General features: G+C 37.8%; 1 protein-coding gene and 1 pseudogene across 3 annotated transcripts in view; both read right to left on the bottom strand.

The window, feature by feature from the left end:
- The window catches only part of LOC123862956 (RNA-binding motif, single-stranded-interacting protein 3), a 1,542,535-nt gene that overhangs the window by 328,889 nt on the left and 1,192,865 nt on the right, over positions 1-20,781 (bottom strand). The window lies entirely within an intron of this gene.
- The window catches only part of LOC123863884 (large ribosomal subunit protein eL34-like), a 39,209-nt pseudogene continuing 29,750 nt past the window's right edge, over positions 11,323-20,781 (bottom strand). The window contains exon 2 of the transcript XR_008505083.2: positions 11,323-20,592. The product of XR_008505083.2 is annotated as a large ribosomal subunit protein eL34-like (transcript). The remainder of the gene's footprint in view (positions 20,593-20,781) is intronic.

Here is a 20,781-nt window from a genome sequence, read left to right as displayed (position 1 = left end):
AAGAATGAATTACAGTATATGCCTTGGGAAATACACACGTGAATCATGATATCTAGTCAGTGACTTAAACTATATTGAATGAAGTGATCTTATAAAGCATCCTTCCATGTCAAAACACAAATGAGCACAATACACTTTTTATAAAGCAAATGTAAGTACTGCACCTGAACACTAATCACTTATCCTAAAAAAGAGAGAGCATAATTACTCTCACTGTTATACTATATTGTCTTTTTTTGTAAAAGAACCATCCTTACATTCAAACTCTTTGGAGTTATCAGTTGGTTACTGTGATGCAGAAGCAATATAGATTACTTGCATTTGCATGTGCTTTGCAATAGTATTATTGGGTGGTCTATGGAGAGGATCAGAGAAATGATACTATCATATACCACCCTCTCTCCTCTATTTCACCATTGACATGAGGCCTGAGAAAAGGCTGTGGATCACATTGAAAAATACCTAAGAAATGATAGGAGAGGAATATAAATAGTAATTGATTAGGCTACCAAATAAGTTCTCTAGAGTAGAGGTTAAAAGAATATCTTGAGATTATTATGGTCCATTTCTCCTATTCTGCTGTTCCATTTTTAATGGCAACAAGTCAGGACACTCAAGCATATTCACATTCAACTCATTAAAGTTTTGAATGCTGGGCGCCTGGGTGGCTCAGATGGTTGAGCGTCTGCCTTCGGCTCAGGTCATGATCCCAGCGTCTTGAGATCGAGTCCCGCATCGGGCTCCCTGCTCCTTGGGAGCCTGCTTCTCCCTCTGCCTCTCTCTCTCTGTCTCTCATGAATAAATAAATAAAATCTTTAAAAAAAGAATAATAAAGTTTTGAATGCTTACTGTTACACCTCATTGCAAATAAGGCCCCAGACAATGACTATTGGCAAGTAGTCCCAGAAAACTAAAAACTGTGGCTTTTCAGTCGTGGCAAGTGAGGCTGAATGGTTAGATATGCAAGATAAAGATAAAATGGGCATATGGCATTTTAAAGAATACAGTGAAGGGCCACACAATGTTTTATTGTTTTTGTTTTGTTTTGTTTTAATTTATTTGATCACTACCAGCATTTGAGGACTATCCACAGAAACTGCTAGGAGAAAATCCACATTGCTTTATGTTGGACAGAAAGACAGTTTCCATAGATAAAAACATGCCATTTACTTTCAACAAGTGTCTTTTCCATCAGATTTAACTCTAGGGCAGAAGTACGAGTCTCTGCAGAGAAACCAGAGCAAAAATAAAAATTTAACCTAGCGCTTATACTGCGTACATGACAGATGAAAAGAAACTCAATAAATCACAAGTGTCAAGAATTAAGCCATCTTATTTGGTTTTGTTTTTTCCTCTGGGGTATTTCTGTGGGACTTCTTGACTTTTCTTCTTTAGATGAGTGGAAATGAAGAATCCACTAAACAAATGATTGGCTATCCTAAAGAGCCACTTGACTGGTGTTGCCAGAAACCCACAGACAAGTCATGAAGAAAGAAGTAACAAGAGCACGTGCTATTATTTCTTAATAGGAGAGCAGACAAAGAGGTCATTTCTGGGCCATAGTTTGGGTCAATCTTATCAGATGAGAAAGTTATACCTCAGATCAACGGCAGGTATTTTGGGAGGTGGTACAGAGTCTGGAGCATTTAGTCCATTTTCTTCTTGGTGCTTTCGTGGCATAGAACACACTATGAATACAAGAGAAAACTTCTGCTCTGCAAAATACTTACAGGAACTTATACCTCAAGATGAATGCTTTCTTCTCCTACGTTTTGATGGAAGTGTCAATACAAGACTGTGATATCAAAATATGACTGGCATATTTCTGTAATATCTCTTCTTGCTTGCAGTTCTGTACAGGGAAGCTTGCCTTTCAAACCACAAGATAACAGAACTCCCTCTGGTAAATTATCTCTCCTGGTACATAAACCTGCGCACATATATAAGTCTTGCTAAACGTTGCCAGTTGGAGAATATAAAAACCTTTTAAAATAGATGCTAATTATGAAATAAAAAGAAATTCCTATTCTTTTGGATTGAGACATAGAAGAGATTTTTAGTTTAATGAGCTATCGTGACAGAAAAAAGTATCTAGAAGGACTCTTTTCTAGTCAGTGTTCCCAGGTTAAAATGAGTCCAACTGTACAAACTAGCGAGAAGGCAGAAAAGTAAATGTAGGGGTTTAAGAGCAGGAGACAAAGGTCAAATTGTTCAGAAGAACAAAAATAGAAAATTGGTACTGAATATTTGGGATGGCATGGAAATACTGGTATAAAAAGTACAGAACTGAAAAGAGGACTTCGGGCTTCTCAGGTTTCTTTTCAGAATAGAACTAATGGCAATTACTTTCAAAAGTCTTTTGGTGATGTGAACACAGACAATACTTAGCACTTGAATATTCTCAAAACTGAGCCACGACAATATATAACCAATTTCAAAAATAGCAGAAACAAAGCAAAACAAAAAGATTCCTAGGAGGTGAAAAATTAGAATCAGTTATAAAAGTAAAATTGAAACAAAACAAATTTATGCCATTTTACTATCATCTTTATCGGCATCTTATAAATATTATTTATAGTATTCCATGTGTTGTAAGAGACATAAAGGATAAAATTCACCCCCATAAAATGCACTGGAATATCAGGATTTAAGCAACGTGCCCCATTCCCAGATGGGGGGCCAGTGGCTAGATTATCAAGGAAGCAGTCATTTCCTAGTATTTCCCTTTCAAGAGATTCTCCTCATGATGTAAAACGTGGCTGCAAAGACAAAGATTGCTCTGTAATAAAAGTTATTTTCTGTCTCTTTCCTGGTTTAATAACCCAGAAAATAAAATCATTTGCCTACTACTTCCTCACAAGGTAAGAATTCAAGTTAATCAGTACATATAAACAAACCTCATTGAGGGCTCCATTTTGCCCAGTTTAGGATAAAACACTGCTTCCCTGGTAAAATTCTCCTAATGAAATGTAAAACTTACAAACCGCCAACTCTTGTCATGTGAGTAAAATTAACCCCCTGAGAATATCTACTGCCTTGTTTTCTTATTAGCCCCATTTTAAAATATTTAAAATGTACGGGTCAAAAATTAAGCTTAAGGCTACATTTTCTCATAAGTTAATCTGCATATTTTAAAAAACATTTTAATGGAAAAGAATGCTAAATCATTTCCATCTAAATCCTTCTCCATAGGCCTGGAGAACACAGAAGCAATGACAGGGACAAGATGTAGATCCTCTTAAAATTATGCGTTCTGTTTTATTTGAAGGCAAGAAGAATATCCAACGGGCATTCTATTTTTTTTTTTTATTTTATTATTTTATGTTAGTCACCATACAATACATCATTGGTTTTTGATGTGGTGATCCATGATCCATTGTTTTCGTATAATACCCAGTGCTCCATGCAGTACATGCCCTCCTTAATACCCATCACCGGGCTAACCAATCCCCCCTCCCCCCTCCTCTCTAAAACCCTGTTTGTTTCTCAGAGTCCATAGTCTCTCATGGTTCATCTCTCCTTCCAATTCCCCCCCCCCATTTTTCCCTTCCTTCTCCTAATGTACTCCATGCCATTCCTTATGTTCCACAAATAAGTGAAACCATATGATAATTGACTTTCTCTGCTTGACTTATTTCACTTAGCATAATCTCCTCCAGTCCCATCCATGTTGATGTAAAAGTTGGGTATTCATCTTTTCTGATGGCTGAGTAATATTCCATTGTATATATGGACCACATCAACATTCATCTGTTGAAGGGCATCTCGGCTCTTTCCACAGTTTGGCTATTGCGGACATTGCTGCTATGAACATTGGGGTACATATGGCCCTTCTTTTCACTACATCTGTGCCTTTGGGGTAAATCCCCAGGAGTGCAATTGCTGGGTCATAGGGTAGCTCTATTTTTAAATTTTTGAGGCACCTCCACACTGTTTTCCAAAGTGGCTGTACCAACTTGCATTCCCACCAACAGTGTAAGAGGGTTCCCCTTTCTCCACAACCTCTCCAACATTTCCAATGGGCATTCTAATAAGTAAGTTTAAATTCCTAAAAATTCCCTTAAAAAAAACAACACATTACTTTGACCAAATTCACAAACTGTAAGGGAGACAGGAAACCAATATAATTAAAATAAAAAGATTAGCTCTATGAGTTTTGGTACAGAGTTCACAGATAACATAGCTGTAAGCCTGTCCCATGCGAGGGCTGGATCATGATCTCTCCCCTTCACAAATTCTCCGTTCACTGATTCCCCTTTTAATGGCAAATACCTCTGTAAATCTCCATCAAGAAACATCCGGTGACTTTCTGTTCCTGACTTGACCATCTCCATTCATCAAAAAGGAACATTTTTAAGATCTCAAACTAAAGGTTAACCTTAAAATGTGGGAAACTAGACTTTTCCGGAAAGATGTCGATGGGAATGTGTGCAAGCCTTTAAAGGCATTACAATTTGGGGACAGGAAAGCATCCCCTTGTTTGTCCTCTTCTAAACTGACAAAAGACCTTTTATCCACAGGAATGCATTATGCCCTTCACCTTGCAATACGAATTTTAGGGAGCAACTGAAGAAGCAAAGGACCCCTTTATCCTCAAGAAAATGGGGAAATGAGACTAATGTACATGAAATCATTAGAAGACTATTCATTAATTGAGAATGAGGTACTGCCCACGTATAATAGGAGGTGGGAGAAGAGAAGAAAACAAGTAAAGGCTGAAGAATCCATTATCAAAGAGAAAGATGACCCTTCCTCTGGGAAAGTGCTATACAGTTAGGGTGGAGCTGAGTGAAAACAAAATCCATCTGAATGTTCCATAAAACTGACATTCTATCTACTCCATAAAATTTCCTCAGGTACCATTAAATAATAATGTGATTGTTGTCTTTTCTGTCAAAAGATTAAAACACCCGTAATCTGGAGATATTCTGATACGTGGATCTATCATTCTGCATTCCACATACTTGACTTCAGTTCATGAGGCTAATAATCCTTTCAAAGCTAGTTGTCACCACAATTACATAGGCAGTATATCTTTTGATTATCTCTCACAACTTATTTCTAGCAGACCACAACTGTAAAAATATTGGTGTTTCCCAGCAGCTTACAGACTGGGAACGTAACATTTGATGGCCTCGAATGTTTTTCCTCAAATCGATGCTTTTTACATATAATGTTTTACATTTAACGAGAAGAAACATTTTCCCATGTGCGCCAACACAGCATACCTCCAAAGCTTTTGTGTCTAATTATCAGTTGTTGTTTATCATTTATTTAACAACAAATAATTAGCTCCATGTCTGTATAATGAAGTAAAATGGGGATTACACTGAGATGCCTCATGTCAAAAATGCAACAGACATTCTTTACTGCAGTGCTGAACTAAATGTCTTTATGTTGGAGGAAAAAGAAATCCTAGAGATAACAATGTTCAAATGCCTCGATGACTTTGTCAAAACTAACTAAATAACATAATACATGTTGCCTATGACTGAACTCTTTGAAGATTCTATCCTTTTGATTATTTGCAGATGATCAGATGGCTTTAAATATCAGGGTCACAAGATGGATTCTGAAGGGACCAGATTAAAGAGAAAGCTAGCTGTTCCGGGGACTTAGAAAAATCCCTTTATGTTTGGTGGCTTTTAAAATCACTTCTACTATCTGAAACTATGCTCTCAATTGACACAATTTACAAGATTCTGCATAAAGGTGTAAGTGAGACCCGAAAAGGTAAGGAAAAAGAAAAACGACTCAAAAAGAAGCACGCATAAAGAAAATTCACAAAATATGCTGCACTTGTAAAATGCATGACCTCATTCTTTCCTGGCACTACTGTGAATGCAAAACAAAACCAATTAGAGATATATTATATATATATAGTGTAGACACCTCCCCGGTGCCTGCCATTTTTTGTCAGAGAAAGAAAGATGATGGCCCCTACTAAGGATCGCAGGCCTCTTGGCCTTAAATGAAAGAATGAATTTGTTTCCCCAATGCCCCAAAATATTGTTGCACACAGACATTGCAGGGAAAAACAATAAACAATAAACATTAAAAATTAAGTTGTTTAAAGTGACACCCTATTATTTTGGAGTTTGTGTGTACTGAGAAGGCTGTGTAAACTAAAAGGAATGCGTGGGTACAAAGGTAACAATCATTGGTTCTTCTTTTTATTTTCTTTCCTTCCTTGCAAATTCATTTTTACTTAAAATATTAGAACTATTCATGATATTCGATCCAACAATGGATATACCAGCCTCTTCACAGACTCACGGAACTTGCAAAGACGGAATGAAGTAGTTCTTGATAGAGAGGGAGTCCAGGAAATGATCTTTTCATTGGGAGGCACACACACAGTTAGATTAAAGGTGCTCTTTCAAGGAATAGAGATATAGTCAAGACTGAACAAGTGAGAACTAAGGAAAAAAAAATCTCTTCTGTCTGCCTAAGTAGGCAGAGAAAGCCTTGGGATGGGAGCCTTCCAGAATATGTACTAAATGCCAGTTTGCATTCAACTTGTCAGTTCCGCCTGTCTGAGGTCAAATGTGCTTGCTTCCACCTCCAAATGAAGCTCTGGACAGTGACAGCGATGCCCTACAATTCCAAGTTGGGCCCTCGCTCTAAGCCCCTTTGGAAGCAATGTCGGTAAAGTACATTGGAGGAACACCCACATTCCAAGTCTTCCTGATCACTCCAGTGGGGTGATGCTGGCGGTGGTAGTGATGCAGACAGTGGGGGTGAGGTGGAGTAACTGGGAGGGAGTGTCCATTGAAAGCTTCCAGGAAAGGTCCCTGGAGTTCCTATCAAAGTGAAGCTGCAGTCAAGACCTAGGTATGTCCTGAAATTATGCATATAAGCTTTTAAAGATTTTTTTTTTTTTTTTTTATTCATGAGAGACAGAGCGACAGAGAAAGGCAGAGGGAGAAACAGGCTCCCAAGGAGCAGGGAGCCCGATGCGGGACTCGATCCCAGGACCCTGAGATCATGACCTGAGCCGAAGGCAGATGCTTAACCATCTGAGCCACCCAGGCGCCCTGCATATAAGCTTTTAAAGAAAGCTCCTTAAACAAACATAAATATTTCTTGGCCATTATGCCTGCTTATTCAAGATCAAGTCCTATGGTTGATGCCTATTGTTTTTGCGAATGATTTCTTTCTTAACATATATGTGTATATATATATGTATGTGTATGTATAAATATATATATTTATACATACACACACACCTCTTGACATATCTATACACACACACCTCTTGACATATCTATCTATGAACCTGTCCATCTCCACAGTTAAGGGGGGGTGACAGCCAGCACTTACCTACCGGTGTCAAGTAGTGGCTAAAGAACAATTGCAACTAATACTTTTTTTTTTCTTTTAAAGAATAAATTAAAAAAAAAACTCATTTATGCTTGAATGGATTGGAATGGGCTTAGAATAGAGGTTAAGCAGTGGCCTGAGTATCTTACCGAATGTATCAATGAAAAAAACAAAAACTCATTATCAGAAGTTTTAAAACCCCTCACTATAAAAAATGCTCGTCAGAATCTGTTGTGACCACCAAAAGATGTAAGAAGTTATATAGACACACACACATACACAATAAAAGGAAAACTGATGTCTAGAAAATACAATATGCAAAATAAACCTAAGAGAATCCTATTTAGGTTTACCAAGAACAGACAGTAAGAAAATATGGAAGTATTACTCCTTAAAGTACACAAGACCAGCCTCCTCACCTTACAGTGTGTGTGTGTGTGTCTGTGTGTGTGTGTGTCTGTGTGTAAAATGAACTTTGAATTTTAACTGTTTGAATTTTGGTCCACAGCTGTACCTGTCTAAATAAAATTAAAAAATATATTCCGTGATATCAGAAGCAATGCAGGATAATGACATTTGAATTTGAGATAATATGTAATGTTTAAAAATTGATACCCTATGATAAAAGAAATAGAAGGGTGCAAACATATGTGAAATATATATATAATATCCCAGAACTTATGAGAAAAACTTTTGCTCAAAGTGCCTTTATCTAGCAAACAAAAAACTAACAACACAACCCATTCCACAAAAAATAGTTATTCTATCACTCTCCAGATGTAATTCTCTTTTTTAATTTTTAAAAATTTTTTTAATTTTTATTTTTTAAAAAATATTTTATTTATTTATTTGACAGAGAGAGAGAGAGTACAAGTAGGGGGAGTAGCAGAGGGAGAGGGAGAAACAGGCTCTCTGTTGAGCAGGGAGCCTGATGCGGGGCTTCATCCCAGGACCCTGGGATCATGACCTGATCCAAAGGCAGACACTTAACAGACTGAGCCCCAGATATAATTCTATACAGAATAAAATAAATCCACTAGAAGTGTGATCTTTTACCATCCACAGTTAGTTTCATTGATTCTATAAATGCTACAATCACACAGTAAAATTTCTTATCATATAGCTACCTAGAGAAGTGCATGTATATACTTCACTTTACAGAACTGTATGCGTCTGCCTAACCTCACCTATTTTAAAACATTAAAGTGCATTATAATGGCATTTGAAATTCTTTGGTGCCATGAGTAACAGAGAAATGCATCAAAAGTCAAAATTTAAATATTAGGACTCATCTTCTAGGAATGAGTATGGCCCTTATTTTATTTTTGAGTTTTAACTGATGGACTGACAGCCCCAGCACAGCCCTGTACTATTAAAATTGCTGTCCAGGATGGCAATAAGTGTATCCTCGGATGTACTGAGAAAATTCTCTGTAATGCAACGTTCAAAATAGAAAAAGGACCCTACTTTTAACGAGTCGTGTGACTAATTAATTGGCTTCTCATAAGAATATACTTTGTGTCTCCTTTTGCTTATTACACTATTCACACCTTGCCTGGAACAAGCAGTTGTCTTCCTGGAGAGCCACATAAATCTAGACAGGGACAAACAGCCTCAATATACGATTGACACCCAAACTGTCAAGCCAGCCGCTCTGGTGACAGTCATTTTATAAAACTGCTTAGTCATTCCAGTCTAGCCCTGTGATGCCCAAGTATCTCCTGCTGAGAAGCCATATCATGAAATGTTAATTTGGCTCTTAAAGATAACATGCTTTTAAAAAGTGATAAGAAAGAGACGTTGAGCTGGGCTCAGACAGACTGTCTCTGTTCCCAGGTTCTGAAAAGGCACTCCCAGAAATATTTGCTGTAGCCTTAGGAGCAGCAACATTCCCTGGTAATCCTGATGAAATAACAATTTTCTCCCGTCAGGGAGATGGGGCATGTGGGGGTGGGGTGGGGGTGGGGGTGGAGTGTGTGTGTTTCCTCCCCCCCCCCCCCCCCCCCCGTGTATTTCTGGTTAGGAGTTAATGTGAGACTTGGTAAGAAAACATACCCTGCAGGCATATGTCCTTAAACGTCACACTTCGCCAAAGTTGTTCCTTTAGCTTTGCTCTCCTTGGAGTCCTCCCCCACCACTTCTTCCCCGCTGCTGCTATTCAGTTGGGCAGCACATCCAGGGATGCCATCTTTATGAGACCTGCCATGTGAAATAAACTCACACTCTCTTCTCAGCATCCTCCTTTCTCTTGTCGATCCCCCTTGGAAAAATGTGATAACCTCTGTTTTCGAAAATACTACTGACTTGTGTGTGTATTTGCTTTGAAAATTGAGTCTTTGAAAATGATCCTGAGCCAAGCAACTCACACTTGGGGAACACTGCGGTGAAGAGACGGATCACACAGAGGCTACGAAGAACAAAACAAACCGTCTTGACATCTACTGAAGTGTTATAAATAAAGCTGGCTAGTAAAAAGATGAAAGCAAAGCTTGAGTCTTCACCCCACCATCCTGCCCCCACATGCTAAGTATAATCTTGACTGACCCAGTATCTCTTTGCTTCTTAGAGAAAAAGCAGTAAAGTTGAACTTGTTGTTATTAGCCCACAGCAGCAGTGACTCAAATATTTAGCTACTTAGACTTCTACCCTTGTAAAATTTTACACTTGTAAAATTGAGTAATTCCTGGGGTGTATCGGCCTTAGGGCAAATAATGACACATTTCATTCTCAGAATGATAGAATACATCAGTCTCTATCTCTTCCTGGCCCTCTCTTTTTCTCTTGTCTCTTTTATTCTTTTCCCCCCACCTTGAAGTTTTAAACCACATTTAGACATCCCTTTTGTGGGTAGGGCTGTTGCAAAGGAACACTCATTATTTTAAGAAGATACAAATATGAACTAGGACAGAAGCATTTCAGAGTGGTACTCAGCATCCTTCCACCCCTTTTCAGTTGCCTGGTTCAATCTAGAAGTGTTTTTGGATGACTATATGGAATAGTTCCGGAGCTCACTCAAATGTAGTATTTACAAGGATGACATGCCTGTTCTTACTCTCCAGCTCCAGCTTCTTCCTATAGCAGACATCACTAAGCAATTGTGGTACTTTCCCACTCAGTACAAACATAGCCTCAGGATCCTTCTTGACACAGCACCCCCAGCCCCCATCAGCCATTATCCATGATCTAGAGCTGGTTTAAAAAATAGCCTCTAATTGTCTTCTTGCATCTGGCCATCCTTCCTTAAGATCACTAAACATGGAGGAAGTTGCAGATCAATAAGCATGAGTCTCTTTACTTTTATTGGAGGTGGTCTTGAGGAAAGCTGGTTAACTTCCATTCCATATATCCTTGCATTCTTCTACTAATTGTGCTGAAGCATTAGAAAATTTAAGAAATCATGAGCTAAGTGCAGGGTATGGACCATGGCAATTAGACTGAGTAGCATGTCATTTTCATTAAGTAAGAGAGCAGAGAGAAGATAAACATGTCAGCCCCCACAGTTACCATGTGAAGTCCTAGGGGAATCTTATTATTAAATTAAGAAAAGTATCAGGTCTAGCAGTATGTATACATCCATTCAGACATATGTACATTCATTAATTTTAGTGTGATGGCAATGTTCTCTATTTGGATAGGGCTCTGGGTTACACAGGTGGATATATCTGGCAAAGCTCATGGAATGGTATACTTAAGATTCATGTATTTCATTGCATGGAAGTTTCATCCCAAAAGGAAAAAAAAAAATATTGAAGTCTCATTAATGATATGTATGTTGAGTGTTTAGAAGTGAAACACACTGATGTCTGCAACTGATGTCTTATTAAAAAAAATATGATGAATTGATGAATGGATAAAGCAAAGGGTGTGTAATAAAGCAAGTCTAGTGAAAGATTAATGGTAGAATCTAGAGAGTGAATTCACTGTAAACTTCTTTCCATTTTCTGCACGTGAGAAAATGCTCATAATAAAGTGTTGGGGAAAACTACAATATAATCCTAATCTTGTTGTGAAATACTTGAGACCTACTTGTCCTCTCTCCTGCTTCTTTTTGACCAGAAGCAAAAATAGCTCAATTAAATGTAATGATTTGTTACTGAAATATCTTGATTTTTGTCTTTATAAAGAAGCATTGGGATGCACCTATGCGACTCTAGCCAGGAGAGAAAAAGACTTAGATTCACTACTCTCATCACACCCAGAATGAGAGAAGTGGTCCACACCAATATATCTTAACATAGTGCTTTTGTTAGGCAAAGCATCACTCAAATGTAAGTATAAAAACATACGTGCCCACCTTGATGAGAACATCACTGACCTTATCTGTTCATTTTTCTTTTCCCCCTCCAAACACACAGACACTCATGCTGACTTGGCAAACCATGGTTGAGAAACCACTGCTCTGTCAAATCTGCACGGGGACTTCAGAGTCTAAGTGATGGATATTGTGGGGCACAAAGTATTCAAACCTTGGGCTTTTGAAAAACAAGTGCAAAGAGCTCAGTGAAAACCTATTATCACTGGTAGAATGGAGAAGGCAATGAAATTCTCAATCATACCTCTTCCCCGTTTAGTGGTTTGAGGGCAGCTAGACATGGCATGTTGAAACAAGGGCATTTTTTAACCAACAGAATCAAGAACAGGATATTTAACCTATTCTATTAATTCCCATGTGTGAGCTAACATGCCCTGGCAATAATTTATAACATGACCAAAAAATATATATTGCTTCCCGCCCCGCCCCCCCCCCCCCACTTGCTCTAATCTGGCTTTGGGAACTACAAGTCCCAAGGATCAGGATGCTATAATATGGCAAATGAGAATCAGTGAACACACTGCAATACTCTTCAAGGGTTCCCTGCTCAGCTTGTGATTCCATACTTTTTAATTTCCTTGTGCAAACAGTGAACTGAAAAATGGGAAAATCCATTTGGCTAGTCTGAGCTATAAATTAAATCCTTGATTAAATTTTGGCAATTACATCTCCAGGTTGTTTCCATTTCAACATTTAAAATACATTTGAATAAGCTTCTGAATCATGATCTTGGCAATCTATTGTATGGCAAAATGGACTCTAATAAATACTATTAAGAGGGCGCCTGGGTGGCTCAGTTGGTTAAGCGACTGCCTTCGGCTCAGGTCATGATCCTGGAGTCCCTGGATCGAGTCCCGCATCGGGCTCCCTGCTCGGCGGGGAGCCTGCTTCTCCCTCTCCCACTCCCCCCTGCTTGTGTTCCCTCTCTCGCTGTGTCTTTCTCTGTCAAATAAATAAATAAAATCTTTAAAAAAAAATACTATTAAGAGGTTAGCTGGTAAATAGAAAAATTGAAGAACACTGAAAACAAATATTTTATCCTTCTTTTAAGTTGTTTGGATATGAGTAAGTTGCTAAGAGGCAGAAAATAAGTACAAAAACCTCATGTATGTTCTTAACCAGTAAAGAGCAATGAAAATCATCAGTGGTTCTTAAACTTTATTATGCACAAAAATCACCCAGAGGTCTTGTTAAAATGCAGAATACTGGGACTCCCCCTCTCCCCAACCCCCCTACCCTTAACCCTACCAGACACTGATTGAGCAGGTTTGGGTGGTGCCCACTAATTTGCATTTCTTTTCTTTTTAAATTACAGGGTAGCTAACATACAGTGTTATATTAGTTTCAGGTTTACAATATAGTGATTCAATAATTCCATATAGTACTCAGTGCTCATCAAGATAAGTATACTCAACCCCATCGCCTATTTCACCCATCCCCCTTCCCACCTCCCCTCTAGTAACCATCAGTTTGTTCTCTATAGTTAAGAGTCTGTTCCTTAACTAATGATGTAATGTATGGTGATTAACATAACAATAAAAATGTACTAATTAAAAAAAACAAAAGAAAAAAAAGAGTCTGTTCCTTGGTTTGTCTCTTTTGTTGTTGTTGTTCATTTATTTTGTTTCTTAAATCCCACATATGAGTGAAATCATATGGTATTTGTCTTTCTCTGACTTATTTCGCTCAGCATAATATCTTTAGCTCCATCCATGTTGTTGCAAACGGCAAGATTTTATTCTTTCTTATTGCTGAGTAATATTCCATTTTATATATATAATAAATGTTGAATATAAATGGTGAGAGTGGAGATCCTTGTCTTGTTCTTAACCTTAAGGGAAAAGCTCTGTTTTACCCATTGAGTAAGATGTTTCACTGGGGGTTGTTTTTTTGTTTTTTTTGCTTTTTTTTTTTTTAATTAGATCTTTATTATGTTGAAGTATGTTCCTTCTAAACCTACTTTGCTGAGTGTTTTTATCATGAATGGACGTTGTACTTTGTCAAATGCTTTTTCTACATCTATGAGATGATCATATGGTTTTTATTCTTTCTCTTATTGATGTGTTGTATCACACTGACTGATTGGCAAATGTTGAACCACTCTTGATCCCAAGGATAAATCCGACTTGGTCATAGTGAATGATTTTTTTAATGTATTGTTGGATTTGGCTTGCTAATATTTTGTTGAGGATTTTTGCATCTATGTTCATCAGAGGTATTGGACTGTAGTTCTCTTTTTTTGTGGTGTCTTTATCTGGTTTTGGTATCTGGGTAATTCTACCTTCATAGACCAAATTTTGAAGTTTTCCTTCTATTTTTTGGAATAGTTTGAGAAGAATAGGTATTAACTCTTCCTTAAATGTTTGGCAGAATTCACCTGTGAAGCCATCTGGTCCTGGACTTTTTTTTGTTGGCAATTTTTTGATTACTGATTCAATTTCATTGCTGGAAATCAGTCTGCTCGAATTCTCTATTTCTTCCTGCTTCAGTTGGTAGGTTATGTTTCTAGGAATTTATTTCTTTTAAGTTGTCTAATTTGCTGGGATATACTTTTTCATAATATTCTCTTACAATCCTTTGTATTTCTGTGGTGTCAGTTGTTATTTCTCCTTTTTCATTTCTGACTTCGTTTATTAGAGTCCTCTCTCTTTTTTTTGGATGGGTCTGGCTAGAGGTTTAGCATTTTTATTGATCTTTCAAAGAACAAGCTTCTGGTTTCATTGATCTGTTCTACTGTTTTGTTTTGTTTTTAGTTTCTTTATCACTTATTTCTGCTCTAATCTTTATTTTTTCCTTCCTTCTGCTGGTCTTCCATTTTGTTTGTTCGTCTTTTTCTAGCTCCTGTATGTGTAGTTAGTTTATTAGCGATTTCTTGCTTCTTTAGGTAGGCCTGTATTGCTATAAACTTCTCTCTTAGAACAGCTTTTGCTGCATCTCAAAAATTTTGGACTGTTGTGTTTTCATTTTCATTTCTCTACATGTGGTTTTATATTTCTTCTTTGATTTCTTGGCTGATCCATTCATTGTTTAGTAGCATGTTATTTAACTTCCATGCATTCTTGCTCTTTCTAGATTTTTTTTCTTGTGTTAATTTCTAGTTTCATAGCATTGTGGTCAGAAAAGATGCAGAGTATGACTTTGATCTTTATAAATTTATTGAGACTTGCTTTGTGGCCTGATATGTAATCTATTCTGGAGAATGTTCCATGTGCACTTAAAAAGATGGTATATCATTTTCTCTTATATATCCTGCTGAATATATCTGTTAAATCTATCTGGCCCGTTGTGTCATTAAAGCCCACTATTTCCTTGTTGATTTACTGTTTGGATGATCTGTCCATCAACGTAAGTGGGTGTTAAAGTTTCTTACTATTATTGTATTACTATCAACTGTTTCATGTCTGCTGTTAACAGTTTTATGTATTTGGGTGCTCCCATGTTGGGTGCAAAAACATTTACAATTGTTATATCTTCTTGTTGGATTGTCCTCTTTATCATTATATAGTGTCCTTCTTTGTCTCTTGTTACAGTCTTTGTTTTAAAGTCGATTTTGTCTGATACATGTATTGCTACACCAGCTTTCTTTTCACATCCATTTGCATGACAAATGTTTCTCTATCCCCTCACTTTCTTTTCTTTTTTTTTTTTTAGATTTTATTTATTTGAGAATGAGAGAGATAGAGATAGTAAGAGAGAGAGCACAAGTGGGGAGGAGAGGGAGAAGCAGGCTCCACACAGAGCAGGGAGCCCGATGCGGGACTCAATCCCAGGACCCTGGGATCATGACCTGAGCCGAAGGCAGACGCTTAACCGACTGAGCCACCCAGGCACCCTCCCCTCACTTTCAATCTGCAGAATATCTTACAGGCAAGCGCATAGATAGATCTTCCATGACTGGGTGGATCCACCAAAGCATGGTGGGGGGAGCACAGGGCTTGGTGTAAGCAAGTCAGACAGGTAATGTTGGTGCTGTGCGGGTTCTGGTCAGTGTCAGTGTGTTTATGCTGGGGGGTGGGGAGGGAAATGGAGCCTGCCAGCTCCTTTGTTCTGGGAGGAATCCTCCAATGAAATCTGTCCCTCTGGGACAAGCTCTGAGATGAATAAACTACTCTCCTTCTCAGTTACTTCAGGAGTTTTTCAAACCGCTGCTTCTGTACTTTATCTCCATGGGCTGTTTGTTGTACTGTCTCTTTAAGGGTGAGGACTCAGCTTCCTCTCGCCCTCCAGGCTCTCCCAGAACCAAGCCCACTGGTGTTTAAAATTCCAGGCTTTAAGTCCCACTGGTTGAAAGAATTCACAGAATTTGGCCCCTCTAGTTTTCAAAGTGAAATGTTGTGGGGATCTGTCTACCCTGAGCCTACTGCCTGGTGTGATAGTCTGTTTCTTGCCCTTCTCTGCTCCCTCCCTCCCGTGGACTGCCCAAGGTCTGTTTAGTTCCCCACAGCATCTCCACCCTTTCTACCCTTTTCACTGTGGTCTCTTCTCGATCTTCAGTTATGGAGTTTGTCTGCCAGTCTTTGGGTCACTTTTTGAATTATTTACACTGATGGGGGTGTTATCTAGTATCCGTGGGATGAGGTGAGCTTAGGGTCCTCCTACTCTGGCTATATTCCCAGCCTCCTTCCAAATTTGCATTTCTGACAAGCTTTCAGGTGATGTTGATGCTGTATGTGATCATAGGACCATTTGGAACAATGCTTGTCCAACCTTTCAGATACAAGCAAGCACAACTAAAACGTTGTTGTAAGGTTCAGGAAATAACAGAAGATAACCATAAATCATCTGTCCAGCTTTTAAAGATATCCAGAAATGTGACTTCATCAGATGAAGCAATAATCAGTCAGTGGTTTATAGTTCCTACTGAGAGGTGGATCTCAGTAAAATTAAGAGATAGGCCCCCAGACTCCACATGCTGTACTCTTTTCCTATTGAGGTAATATAAACTTCTTCCCCCTTGAGGAGCCCCATAACCTATAGCCCTCTCCCCAGTGTCAATCAAACTTTTTAAAGGAAATTATCAGCTAACTCATTCTCTTTTCATTGTGGTATTACCTCATGGGGGGCAGAATATTTTGTTTCCTCATCAAAGCAATAACATTTTAATCATGGAAATTATGGCATCAATCCCTGAGATAATGGGAAGCACTTACAGAGTAGGGGAACAAGTAGGCTTTCCGAGTCCCCTGGTATCACAAGTGGGTGGCCCCTTCCTACAAGGAAGCCCAACCCTGCTTTCGCCATCTGGAGATTTCTACTGGCAACTCAAGTCAGTTTTCATTTGTGCTATAATCACTGGAGACAAAGAATCTCAGCTGGTTATTAATCTCATCTGTATCACAAGTAGTAGAGTACTAAATCTCCCCTCTGACTTTTCTTCTCCAAGGAAAATCCTATCGGTGTCCTTAGTGTTTGGTATAGGTCTGCTTCCTAACCCCTAATGATATTATAAATCTCCTTTAAATTCTCTCAAAATTGAGTTCATGTAAGTACTTGAAAGCCAAGTCCCTATGTGAAATATTTTTTTTAAACCTCCTGTCTTTACCTCTCTCCCACCATCCCCAATCCAATAGGATATTTTCTAATAACCAAAGTTGCAATGAATCATGTGTTGACAGGGGTTGAAAAATGGGAAAAAAAACAAAAACAAAAACAAAAACCCTTAATACCAGCCTGACCAGAACTGAGCATAGGGGAAGGATTGTTGCCAGGGTCCTGCATAGACTAATCTTAGCCCTATAGATGCTTTTATTTTATTTATTTTTTTTAAAGATTTTATTTATTTATTTGAGAGAAAGAGAATGAGAGACAGAGAGCATGAGAGGGAGGAAGGCCAGAGGGAGAAGCAGACTCCCTGCCGAGCAGGGAGCCCGATGCAGGACTCCATCCCGGGACTCTAGGATCATGACCTGAGCCGAAGGCAGTCGCTTAACCAACTGAGCCACCCAGGCGCCCCCTATAGATGCTTTTAAATAAATAAGGTGATAGTAGCTAGCATTTCTATTTATGGTTCGCATGTAACTTACTCATAACTTTGGGTAGGTTATTTACTTAATTCCTGCAAGAACTTTGTAAAGAAATTGAGATTCAGAGTTTTCGTATTCTAACTGGGGTCACAGAGCTGGTGTGTGACTGGCTTCCAGGTAGCTTTGCCATAAACACCTTTGCCATACACACCTTTACAGCAAACATTTTCACCACAGATATTTTTGTCACATAACTATTTGGCCAAAAGATAATTTTGCTGTAAATGATAAAATAACTGGTTGGTAGTTGTATTTCATTTCTTCATTGACAAATCAACTACCCTTGGAAGAGTGAAGGTATTGAAGCTACTAGCTGTCAGTCTGGTTTTATTTTTCCATTGAAAAAAATTCCCATTTTTATATTATATAAATCTTAGCTAGCTTTCATGATGGTCTATACAGTGACAATCATGTGTGGTGATCTTAAAATAGTAGGTGATAACAACTATGTATATCAACTTGACAGAAAATATTGTGATAAAACTTACTGGAAGCGTGAAATAAGAGAGTGCAAAGCCAGATTGCATACTATGCTGTATTAGATAATGAATGACAGTGACACAATTACATTACCATGAGACCAAATGTTACAAGGATACAAAGCTCAGTTACAAAGGCGTTACAGAATTAGCATTTCGCCCACTGTATCCATAGATCTTTGTGACATCCATCAATGAAATAGGACGATATGCCAAGAACAGTGTGGAAGGCTTTCCTAATGCAATACAAAGCTCAGTTACCAAGACTCCTCCCAGTATTTGGAAAACTGATATCTCTCTCAATGAAGGAAGGGATTAATAATTAATTTTATTATTATTTTCTTTTATGTTTCATTATGTCCTTTTTAATGTCCTTCTTTTATTTTTCATTATTTTATCTTTGATGGCAAAATTACCTTATGGCAATTTCATTAATGTTTTTTAACATTTCATTATGTCTTTTTTAATATCCCTCTCTTATTTTTTATTATTTTATCTTTGATGACAGAATTGCCTTACAGCCAGTTAGTTATGCAGCCAAAACTCTTGAGGCAAAGATGTCTATGGCAAAGATGTTCCAGCAAACAACAGCAAAACAGATGTGGTGAGACAGAGCAGTAGTTCAAGTCTGGCCCAAGCCCCACTCTGAGGCTTTTCCTATTACATTTCACTAACCCCCAAAGTATATCAACTCCTTAGATTATCCTCCGTTCTTATAGATAGTTTTCAAGAAAACTGCCCCAGATTGCATGTGGAAAAAGTGCACGTTTTCTGGAAAACGCAATTAAATAAAGAATTTTAGAAAAATGGGAAGCTAAGGGTATCTATAAAAAAAAAACTGGGAAAACACTATAACTCCAGACAACAGATGTTGATGCATATCTGCCAAATACAGTGAAATCTGGAATGAGAAGTAGAATACATACTCCTGAAAACAAGTCACAGATATGGTGGACAGGCTTTAGGAAAATCACACCAAACAAAGATACTCAAAGGTGTAATCGAACATTTCTAAAATAATAATAATAATAATAATAATAATAATAACTTCCATAAACATAAATCAAAATGGAATACCACATTTTAGTAAAAAATTGATACAAAACAAATGATAGCAATTGGATTTCAGGGATAAGAAAAGAAGTTTTGAGACATCCATCCTGAAAAAGAAATTTAGCCATCGGGTAGAAAATCAGTATTACTTCAGCAACACTAACACCAGAAAACAAAACAAAACAAAAACAAAGCAAGCAAAAACAAAACAAAACAAAAAACCAAAAAACTGCAGGGCAATGAGGCTTGAAGAGGGGGAAATGACTCACAAATTTTATACCCAGTATAGTTATCAATCATGTATAATGTGAAAAAAAGATAGAGATTCTGAAATATGCACACATTGGACCATAACACTCATGATGGTTTCTCTATAAACTACTAGTTTATGAAATACAGAAAACTGTGATATAAATAAAAATGAGAATTCAAGAACTGTATAGCCATTACATAAAATGATCGAAAATGAATACTGATTCCATTTGAATGCAGAACTAAAACTGAATACTTTTGATTATAATGACTTTATAACAAAAGGTAAATATTATGAAGTTGGATGTAAAAACAATAATATAAATAATTGAATTTGGAACCTGGAGAAGAGAGGTAATGGGAGGAAAAGTAAGTTTGCTGTTTTCTTTATTTTTAATAACTGTCTAAATTATAGATGGATCTATATTATTTAATTTTTAAAAGTAACCTGTGGAAGAGCCAAAAAAAAAAGACTAAACCTCTCTCAAATAACCAGAACAAGCAAGAATAACAATGAATACAACAGCAAAATACATAATAATACAAAATAAATAAAACAAAGTAGGCATTTAAAAATAGGATACATAAGCATGAAGACATTCATGTAAAAATTGAGATGTTCTACTGAAAAACAGCATCCTGGAGTAGGATTTCACTAAATAGTACTCAATAAAAGGAGTTCCATTTATAATAGAGGCAGGAGGAGACATGACTTCAGGCCTGAATTTTAGGGCTTTCACAATGAAGTACCACACACTGTGTGACTTAATAGAAATTTATCATCTCTCGGTTATGGAGGCCAGAAGTACAAGGTCAAGGTGTCAGCAGGGTTGGTTCTTTCTGGGGGCAGTGAGTGGGAATCTGTTCCCCGACTCTGCCCTAGTTCTAGAGGTTTGTGGGCAATCTTGGCATGCCTTGGGGTGCAGAAGTATCACCCCAATCTCTGCCTCTCTCTTTTTTTTTTTTTAGCCTTTTGATTTTTTTTTCCTACTTGAGAAAGCTTCAGTTTTTAAATTTAGCTCTCTGACTCTCTGCTTGTGCCATCAACGTTTTCACAACAATTTAATGCTCCTTGATGTGGAAAGCATGCTTGATCCTGTCACAGACACACTTAGCACACATGGAACCACCAAAGGCCCTGTTGACAGAGCTTTTTTCATTTTATTTTTATATTTTAAAGATTTATTTATTTATTTTAGAGAGAGTGCGAGAGCGAGAGCGAGAGCACAAGCTGGAGGGACAGAGGGAAAGGGAGAGAGGATCTCAAGCCGACTCCATGCCAATGTGGAGCCTGATACAGGGCTTGATCCCAGGACCCTGAGATCACAACCTGAGCCAA

Source organism: Mirounga angustirostris, unplaced genomic scaffold (assembly GCF_029215605.1).
Source record: "Mirounga angustirostris isolate CCGP_5_RB_7025 unplaced genomic scaffold, mMirAng1.0.hap1 SCAF_1, whole genome shotgun sequence".
Lineage (NCBI taxonomy): Eukaryota > Metazoa > Chordata > Mammalia > Carnivora > Phocidae > Mirounga > Mirounga angustirostris.
This window is presented reverse-complemented; position numbering and strand designations above follow the sequence as displayed.